We start from the raw sequence: 10,375 nt of genomic DNA, 5'->3' as shown, positions 1-10,375 counted from the left end.
ACGCCATTCTCCTGCCTCAGCCTCCCGAGTAGCTGGGACTACAGGCGCCCACCACCTCGCCGGGCTATTTTTTTGTATTTTTTTAGTAGAGACGGGGTTTCACCGTGTTAGCCAGGATGGTCTCGATCTCCTGACCTCGTGATCCGCCCGTCTTGGCCTCCCAAAGTGCTGGGATTACAGGCTTGAGCCACTGCACCTGGCTTGTGTTTTGTTTTTTAGAGACAGAGTCTTGCTCTGTTGCCCAGGCTGGAGTGCAGTGGCCGGATCTCAGCTCACTGCAAGCTCTGCCTCCCGGGTTAACGCCATTCTCCTGCCTCAGCCTCCCGAGTAGCTGGGACTACAGGCGCCCGCCATCTTGCCCGGCTAGTTTTTTGTATTTTTTAGTAGAGACAGGGTTTCACCGTGTTCGCCAGGGTGGTCTCGATCTCCTGACCTCGTGATCCACCCGTCTCGGCCTCCCAAAGTGCTGGGATTACAGGCTTGAGCCACCGCGCCCGGCCCTCTTTACCTTATTTCTCATCTGCTATTTTCTTTCTTACTTTAGTACAGCTGTCAGAATAATGTCCTCCAAATTACAGTTTCATCACACCATTTCCTAGACATCTATCCCCTTTCTTTGTTTTGTATTTTGATCTCTTTTCTTTTTAATATCAAATTTAAATATTATTTATCATTTCAAATATTGTATCCTCCGATTTCCCTAAACTCACACATAATTGAAACCACAATGATAGCATTGCAGTTCCAGTAAGCACTGATTCGATCATTTAGTGTAAACGCTCATTTTGAAGATGTGTAAACCAAGTTTTAGAGAGAGCAAATTGCCAAAGTTCACGATGTTGAAAAGTTTTAAAATCACTTTCAACTCAACTTCTGCAAAACAAAGCTTTAGTACTGACCCTCTTCCATTACTTCCCGTATTGGTAAATGAAACCACCATCTGTCCAGTTGCATAAACTAGAAAGATAGAAGTATTCAGTTTTCATACTTATATTATTTTTACCATTTACTCCCATATCCAACCCATCCGTTACTCCCATATCCAACCCATCTGGGAGCTCGCTCTTGTTTCTCTAGCTCTATGACTTTTGTCTTAGTTTAAAGTACCATAATCTCATCCCTGAGTATGGAAATATCCTCTGAACTGGTCTCTGCATTTACACTATTCTCCATGCTACAGATACAGTGATTTTTTTTTTCTTTTATTTAATTCACAAAGCTTACCATGCCCTTTAGTGACAACTTTCTGTGTTTCCTAATAAGGCTCTGTAGGATCTAACTGTTACTTATTCTCTAGCCTTGTCTCGGAACTCCCCTTCACTCTGCAGCCCAGCTACATTAGCCTGCTCTACTTTCTGGAAGTATACACCGAAGAGAACATGGAGGAAAGAGTATTTGAGATGTTGAAAATTATCAGGAAAGAAAAAAAAGGCTAAATGTATACTAGATCAACTTTTTAATACATCACTATTCCCAGTATCTTATCACATTATTTTCTTTAAATCTTCCCATTTAAACTCTTACCCATGTGTTTATATTTTTTCTAGCTTATTTCTTTCTGCTTTGTCTTACAGAATTTCTGAAAACAATTGCTCTAGACACTACTTTACTCCTTTTTATTCTTTAAATAACTTGATGGAACCCAAATGAAATAGTAAATATTTATAAATTGGCCTAGGAATTAAACATTACTGTAAAATTTCCATTTTTAGTAAAACATTTTCTATGTGAAATTGCCAAAAGATGTTATTTGTATGACAGAGAACCTTCATAAAAACTAAGTTTTCTTCCTTAGTAGAATTTAATTTCGTTTCCTAAAAAGCTTTTAAAGGAGGCCGTTTTCATGAGGATTATTTACTCTTCCTAGTTATGATGACTCATAATTAGGTTTCCTGTAGGGTTATGCATTTCAAAAATGAAATTATGTGCATAATAGTCACGTAAATTACCATACTTTACAAGACAGAGCTAAATATTTTAGTGGGAGAGAGTCCTCAAAGTATGGAGTATTTCTGACACAAATCTTCATTATGTCAGCAACTCATATTGTTCCACAAAAGCATTCATTCATTCAACCTAATCATCATTAGGCAAGGTAGTCATAAAATTAACAATTGAGTAATGGGCCATAAAGGATTAAAAAGTAAAGTACTGAGAAGCATTCTGACTAGTCACTCAGTGCAAAATGTGAGGGAGGCGGAGTTAAGAGGGGGCTTTAGAGTGAAAAAGTAGCCTAAAGATGTGATTGATTGCTGTTTGTTTCCCAAAATGACTCTCCAGAATAGTGACTCTGCTTGTGGTTCTTCTTCTACTTCTGATATTTTCTGAAGGTGCTACTTTCTCACTTAAAGGGTTGGAATTTCCCTAAAGTATTCCTCCAAAAGTATAGGAACCAGCTCTCCAGAAGGTCTATGCCCAAGAGGTGAGAGACATGCTTATGTGGGTCGGTCAGCAAAAGTCTCATGATTAAAGTGACCCTCAGGCACATGAGAGGAAAATGTCAGTAAGGAGATGTCACGGTGTAGCAACAGTGGGAGAGTATGGAGTAGATAAAATGCAGGAGAAAGGAGAGACTAAATGTAGAAAAACAAAGCAAAACAAAAAAACAGCTGAAGAAAAAAAAAGCTGCCCAGAGTTTTGGAACAAAAGCCTAAAAATACTATTATTATTGTTATTTATTTATTTATTTATTTATTTGAGATGGAGTTTCGCTCTTGTTGCCCAGGCTGGAGTGCAATTGCATGATCTCATCTGATTGCAACCTCCGCCTCCTGGGTTCAAGTGATTCCCCTGCCTCAGCTTCCGGAGTAGCTGGGATTACAGGCATGCATCACCACGCCCGGCTAATTTTTTTTTTTATTTTTAGTAGAGACAGGGTTTCGTCATGGCCAGGCTGGTCCTGAACTTCTGACCTCAGGTGATACACCCACCTTGGCCTCCCAGAGTGGTGGGATTACAGGCATGAGCCACCATGCCTGGCCTAAAAATATTATTAATTACAAATATTTTACCTGTAAGGAAATCTAACTGCAATATGTGTAAAATGCAACTAAAAGAAAAAAAACCCAAAAAGTTAGTTACTCAAATTTAACAATGCTGCCATATCCATATATTGCCTATGTAGTTAATTATGTACCTACCAAAATTTAAGAAAATCTTATACATTTTTTTAACCAAAAATGAGCTTGTATATCTCCAGGTGTGAAGATACTATACTTTAAAAAGGATTTCTCTAAAAAACAATAACTACTCCTGGTTGAACAAGAAAAAATTGGAATATACAGAAAGCAAAAAGAGGACCAAGGCCATAAAGAAGCATTTTCTTCTTTTTTTTTTTTTGAGACGGAGTTCAAGCCTGTTGCTCAGGGCTGGAGTGCTGTGGGTCTCAGCTCACTGCAAGCTCACTTCCCAGGTGTTCCCCGCCATTCTCCTGCCTCAGCCTCCCAGAAGGCTGGGACTACAGGCGCCTCAGCCACCTCGGCCTTCATAGTTTTTGTATTTTTAGGTAGAGACAGGGTTTCACTGTATAGCTGCGGGGATGGTTCCCCCATCTCCTGACCTCGTGATCCTACTGGCCTCCGCCTCCCAAAGTGCTGGGATTAGGCTTGAGCCACTGCCACTGCCAAGAAGCATTTTCAAGTCCCATTCATTCATTCATTCATTCATTCATTCATTCATTCATCTTTTATTCATTAATATTTCAGTTCTTCGACATGCCATTGTGTGGCAGGTGTGTGCTTGTGTGGCATTTGTACTACTTCTACAAATGAACATTTATGGAATGCTTTCTATGTGTCAGGCACTCTTAGATTATTTTATATAATGCTCAAAATAATCTAGCCAGATAAGAAAACTTATGTGTAAGGAATTTAAATAATTTGCATCTGAGCTGTCAAGGATTTGAACAAAGCCAGTTTGACTCTAGAAAAATTCTTTCCAACTGACATTAAGATAGTCTTTTTCCTCTCCTCACAGTGCCCATGGTGCAAAAGACAGAAACATTAACAAAAGGTAAAAATGTCAAGTTCTGTAACAAAGGTATGCCCACAGTACAAGGGGCCTAGAAAAGGAAATGAATACATGCTTCATAGAAGAGATTATGTTTAATTTGAAGAGTAAACAGGATGAACTCAAGAATGAGTCAGAATTCACCAACAGAAAAACTGAGGGAGGATATTGTAAATGAAAGTAACATCACATGCAAATGTGTAGAGGATTGAGTTAGCATAAAGTAATACAAATACCTTTTCTAGGGAATAAAGAAGTGATGAGAGAAGATTAGAAAAGGAGCTGGTTTGCCTCCAGTATGGAAAGTGAACCATGGCAATTGAAAAATTATTGACAAAGGACACATACATATATACATATATAGACAAAGGATAAGATTTTCATTTAAACAAAACTTTCATGTAAAATAGATTGCAGCACTACACCTGGATTTAGTGAGATCAGTTAGGAGATTGTTACAACTATCTAGGAAAGGCATTATCAGATTCTGAAATAAGGCTATAGCAGAGATAGGCAGAATGTGCAAGGTATTTACGAAGGAGAATCAAAAGCATTTATTGACGTGCAAAGAGTAACTCTGAGGAAGGAGTCTCAACCGGTCCTTGAGCCCTTGGCATGTGCAATAGGGTGGACGGTGATTCCATTCACCAAAATGGGAAACACGGAACAGGGAGGAGCTTCATGCGGAAAGTTAACGAGATTCAGTGCTAAAATGGAAGGGTCTACGAAGTATCACAAGAAACAAGAGAAAATAAAATCTGGAGCTCTTAGCTATCTTAGGGGTAATTTTCAAAATTGGTTGATGTTCAAGTTTCCACATAGGTCGAAGGTAAAGGTGAATTTAGAGGAAAAGATGAGAGATGATTGAATATGCAACCCTTTGAAAAAAGTTTTAATTTAATAAAATTAGGTAGGTATTGTCCAATAGCTAGTATATCACTACACTGAGAAAAGGGCTGAGATGAATTATTTGTTTGGGTCTTCCTCTCACCGAAGTGTGTGAACTGGGATAACTTTAACAAGTAAAAATAATAAATTCCTAGGTTTTAGTGGAAAAATAGAATAGTGTATATCTCACTTGACTGAGATAAGCTTTAGTTTAACAAAATTTAGACAGGCTTCTTCTTGACTCAAGACTCTCCTTCCCATCTCCCTTTCCTAGAGCATTTACTTTAGAAAACTTGTATTTTTTTTTCCCTCTGCACCTTTGAAATGTAAATTTTCTCCCAGCCTCTTGCTAGTTTTATGACCCAAGAATGTCTTTTTCAATGACCTGGGAAACATCCTTTGGAGTACCCTTATCTTCCGGTCTCTGTGGGAGAGTGGGAACCTAACTTCAATAAGCTCCAATTATCAAACATAAATGATCTAATCACATTGGCCAACCTACCCCCTAACATGCTCCTACTAGCTCACCCCAATGCTTAAAAACCCTCTCTCTCTTTGGAAGGAGTTGAGTTCAATCTTTCTTCTCCTTCGCAATAGTCTCAAATAGTCTTGCTTGCCTGTTTAACTCTGACGGAGAAATTTTTCTTTGACACACACATGATCCTCAACTTATGATGGAGTTTTGACTTATGATCATGACTTGATGAGAAACATGGACTAGGTAGTGGCAGAGCTGAGACTCAAATTCAAATTGTTAAATTCCTAGTTAAGAATTACTTCCACAATAGATTTATGACTTTTCCAAAAGGAAATTTTATTTAAGCATTTTATACTCTCTTTACCATTGTTTAGTGAAGACAGAAATAGATAAAAAGTCAGCAGAGTAGAATATTCAGTCCAAAAGTTTTTAGTATAATGTTGAGGCTCTAAATACTCCATTTTAAGTGCTTCTCCGCTACTATTTATTATTCATTTTTAATTTATTAAACATTTAGTTTCTGCTACTATGCCTAAGATACTGTGCTAGCTGCTGAAACTGAAAAAAAAAAAAATCTATGTGACATTATATCTGCTTTCAAGAGATACACATTTTCTACAAGGAAGATTGATAGAGTTAACATGAAACATGATAAGTACATGCTTGAGCTGGGTAAGTAGCTTTGAAATATAGGGCAGGGACAGGTACTATGCCAGGGGCATTAGGAAAGAGTCCCAGAAGGAGATGTTTGAAGATGAAGAGTTTAGATTAAAAAATGAATACACGCAAAATAGGCTTAACAGAAGGGGGACAGATAGGCAGAGGTAGGAAGTAAAAAATACTAATCTGTGTGAGGGAAAAGTCAAGTGGTTCTTTGTTGCTACAACTTATTGTTAGTGGACGCCTAAGAAGGAGCAGTTCGTGGGGGCCTCTAGTTATATGCAGTAATTATTGCTTTCAAAGACTTTCAAACTTTAGTGGGCATCTACTGAGCTTGTTAAAATGCAGATTCCTTTGGGAGACCGAGGCGGGTGGATCACGAGGTCATCCTGGCTAACATGGTGAAATCCTGTCTCTACTAAAAAATACAAAACATTAGCCGGGCACGGTGGCGGGCGACTGTAGTCCCAGCTACTTGGGAGGTTGAGGCAGAAGAATGGCGTGAACTCGCGAGGCGGAGCTTGCAGTGAGCCGAGATCACGCCACTGCACTCCAGCCTGGGCAATAGAGCAAGACTCCATCTTAAAAAAAAAAAAAACAAAAAAAAAAACAAAAAAAAAAAAACACGCAGACTCCCGTGCTGTACTTCTAATAGTTGTAAGATGGGACCCAAAAATCTGCATGGTTGACAAAACCCGCACCTGATCCCTCAGGTCCTTTTATTGATTAGGTATGTGGACCACACAGGAAATTTAAGGGATGTGGGTGTTCTGCGGTTGCAAGACTCCCTTGGTTAATCTCTCAGTTTTCCGGGATGAGGAAGTTATTTGGATATTTTAGTGAAATATAGGTTGTTGCCTTTAATTCTCCTTTTTGTAGCAATGAAAACAACAATGTGATATATAAAGTCGACATAATTCATTTATCTAGCTTTATTTTTCTAAGGCCTGAAGAACGTCTGTTATAAATTAATGGCAGTTTGAGGGCTGGCTCAATTTTGTGTTACTTTAAGAGAAAAGGATACATTCAAAGAACCCACTGTGTTTTAAGACCTGGATGAAAGAATCAGAAGTGCTTCAGACTGCATTCTGATAAAATTCTCTTTAAAAATGCTAAGGAGTGCTGATACTCCACAGCAGGAGATGCTCTTTCATCTGAGAAGTGGTACTTAGGTGCTCAGAAGGAAGTTGGGGACCATGAGCTGAGCTAGGTTTTGATCACAGGGATTTTGCCATAGGTGAATTAAAGATGTGAACATTGTAGCATTTTGTCTGATAACAGCCCTTCTGTGGAGTTGTGCCTGATAAAATCTAGATGCCAACTCAAGGACAATCAGACAACGACAGTTCCATTTTGTTCCTTTAAAAAAAAATGCTTTATGGTTATAGGTGTGTGGTAAGTAATCACCAGCTCTCTCAAACCTAAGCACACCGCAAGGTGGTTCAAAAAAAATTACAGGGAACAAGTCAGGTATGTATCTAGGATAAGAAGAGAAAGACAGAAACATGATAATTAAAGAGCCAAAAGAGTCCATTTCCATAACTACTATCCCTCCCCATACCCAGCTCCACAAAGTTTAGAAGCAAAATCCTGCCAATGGCTATTAAATTAGATTATTCTATACTAGTCCTCCAGGAGACTTAGAATTTAGTAACATCTAAATACTTAACTAAAGGAGAGCTCTCTCTCTATATATATATAAAAAAATGTGTGAATACATATCTGTTTATAAGAACCACAAATCAATTCTGATCTATGTATCAAATTGTTACTCTAATTGCTTTCTCAAAAGAACTCTCTCTAAAAAGAATGTAATGTCTGTGAATGAGAATGGCTTCCTTTCCTCTGAGACTAATTGAGATTCAAGAGAGAACCTCCTATCCTCAAAGGGAAAGTTCATCAGGCATGCAAGTCCAGCCTTGTCTCCAAACAGTTCTCCCGGGACTTCAGTCCCATCCTATTCACTCAAAGAATTCTCTTAGATATCCCATTAGGGAGTAGGAAGGAGCATAAGCCACAGCTATGTAGGGAGTTCTGTGCTGAGGGCAAGGGAGTTCTTGCTTGAGTAAGCATTTTATAGAACATTCTAAAGCTGGTGAAGCAAAAACAGAAGACTTTTTTTTTTTTTTTTCTAATTACTGCCTTAAAACACACACTGCCAAATCTCTTTCTGTCCTCAAAGAGCATGTTAAGCAGAGACTCTTGTTTCCTTATCATTTCTAGTATTTAAAAACTTGGTCCAGTTCAATTTAAAACTCTTATCTCTTTCTCTCCATTCACTCACCCAAGGGGCCTCTGAGTAGTGGCCAGAGAGACTTGGAGGATGGGGAGGAGCATGCTAAAGGAATGCCAGCACTTTCAGATTCATTCCTCTACTTACTTTAGCACTTGGAGAAGGTATTATCATTTATTTCATATCTTGTTCTCTTCCTTTTACCTTTAGATCCTGTTTCCTGTGGTGAGTTAGGGCTGGAATGAGGTAGATTATGCTATCACAGCCCTTTCCTGGAAGTTACTGCTTTCCTTGAAAACCTTTGTCTGGTCACTGGTGCCTCCCTTTTGTCAGGTATGGAAAATGTTGATTCTCCAATGAGAACAAATTAATTGTTTGCAAAGGCCAAGAGTGAGGAGAATTGCTTGTCACTGCACAATCCCCTGATAAAAGAGAAGCTCAACCTTTTGTAGTTGCTTGTCTGCTCCCATCCCTGGCAGTATACCCTATAACTATGTTGGATTGTCTTTTCCTGTGGCCAAGTCTGAGTAATGTTTTTGGTATTCATTTGATGCATAGGAAACTTACATCATTGACTAACCAAACTGTTGGAACTAAACAGCTGTCCCTCTCTCCAACCTGCCAGCTTTTCACCAACTTCTTTTCTCTTGTTCAACAGGCATAGAATGTAGATCAGCAAGTCCATTGTATAAGCAAATATCCACCTGAGAATTCTCTTTCACACAAACATCTCCATTCTCTGTAAGGGATTCTCTTGCAGCCTTTTCCCTCAATTTGGCTTGAAGATAAGGAGACTAGCACTTTCCTTCCTCTAAGAAGAATGAAAAAACAAACAACTTATGATTCGAACAGTTGTAGATAGATGGATGATAGAGATAGATATATAGATTAGATAAAGATATATAGATCTCCCTAGCTTTTGCTGCTTAATACATTGGAAGTAGGATGGCAGAGGTTATGATTGAGATAAAAGAATCAGCTAGAACCCACTTAAGCTCTGGAGGGGTGTCTCGTCCTCAAATTTTCATGAAGAGGAATATAGATAAATTTTTCTTCTTAACCGGAGACCTAAGTTGCCAAATCAAAGCAGCAGGAAAATTTAGTTCTCCACTTTGTTAGTCACACATTTATTCCTATTGTTTTCCTTGTCAGGAGGGCTGCAAATATAACAATGTTCAAAATTGTTTCTAGTGTCCACAAGAAAGAGGCAACTTTGCCTGTCTTAACCCAGCATCTTAGTTAAATCATCAGCTTTGAGGCAATAGCATTCATCAGACTCTTCTAATGTATTTCACTAAATGTAATCTCCTTTATCTATAAAGCAGCCCCATGAATGTATTACATCTAATCATATTCAAAAACATGATCATGTAATCCAGAAGGCCAATATTCATTTCCATTTTTTTCAGGGAGATTGCTTTAGATCAAAGGGGGCACTGCTGACTACAGTGCAGGGAGCATGTGAGTCAGTCAGGTAAAAAGGATGAGAGAAGCAGAAAGCATACATGCATCAGAGCCTTCTGAGACTCAGAGGAGAAATAATTATGAAGAAACTAATGGTTGGGCACAGGTGGACTGAACAACAAGCCATTTCTAATTTGAACTACAAATTTCAGTATCTGCATGAGATCTGGAAGGAAAAGACGAGGAAGGAAAAAACCACAGGGATCAAGTATCTTTAGAGAAGAATGGTATATCACTTTGGCAGCTGTGTTGAGAATAGAACTGAATGAAAGAAGAGACAGAAGCAGTGAGAGCAGTTAGGGGGCTACGGATTAATTAAAGCCAGAGACAAAGGTTGCTAGGATCAAGATGTCAGCAGTGGAGGTAGTAAGAAATACTTGCGTTTTGAATGATTTCAAAGGAAGAGCTAGCCAGTTTTTCTGATGCATTATCTATGGTTATGACAGAAAGAAAGGAGTCAGGAAACATTAGACAAAGACTGAAGAATTTTGACCTGAATGACTGAAATAATGGAGTTCCTATTAATAATGGAGAAAGTGAGTGACAGTAGCAGGTTTAGAGTGATGTGGGGAGACAGATCAGTTTTGGACAGGGTAAGTTTTAGATGCCTATTAAACACCTAAGTGCAGATGTGGAGTAGGAAG

General features: G+C 38.7%; 1 protein-coding gene across 7 annotated transcripts in view; it reads right to left on the bottom strand.

The window, feature by feature from the left end:
- ATP8B3 (ATPase phospholipid transporting 8B3) overlaps positions 1-10,375 on the bottom strand; it is an 84,961-nt gene that overhangs the window by 9,344 nt on the left and 65,242 nt on the right. The window lies entirely within an intron of this gene.

Source organism: Papio anubis, chromosome 20, assembly GCF_008728515.1.
Source record: "Papio anubis isolate 15944 chromosome 20, Panubis1.0, whole genome shotgun sequence".
Classification (NCBI taxonomy): domain Eukaryota; kingdom Metazoa; phylum Chordata; class Mammalia; order Primates; family Cercopithecidae; genus Papio; species Papio anubis.
The sequence above is the reverse complement of the archived record's forward strand: the minus strand, read 5'-3'. Positions and strand labels throughout refer to the sequence as shown.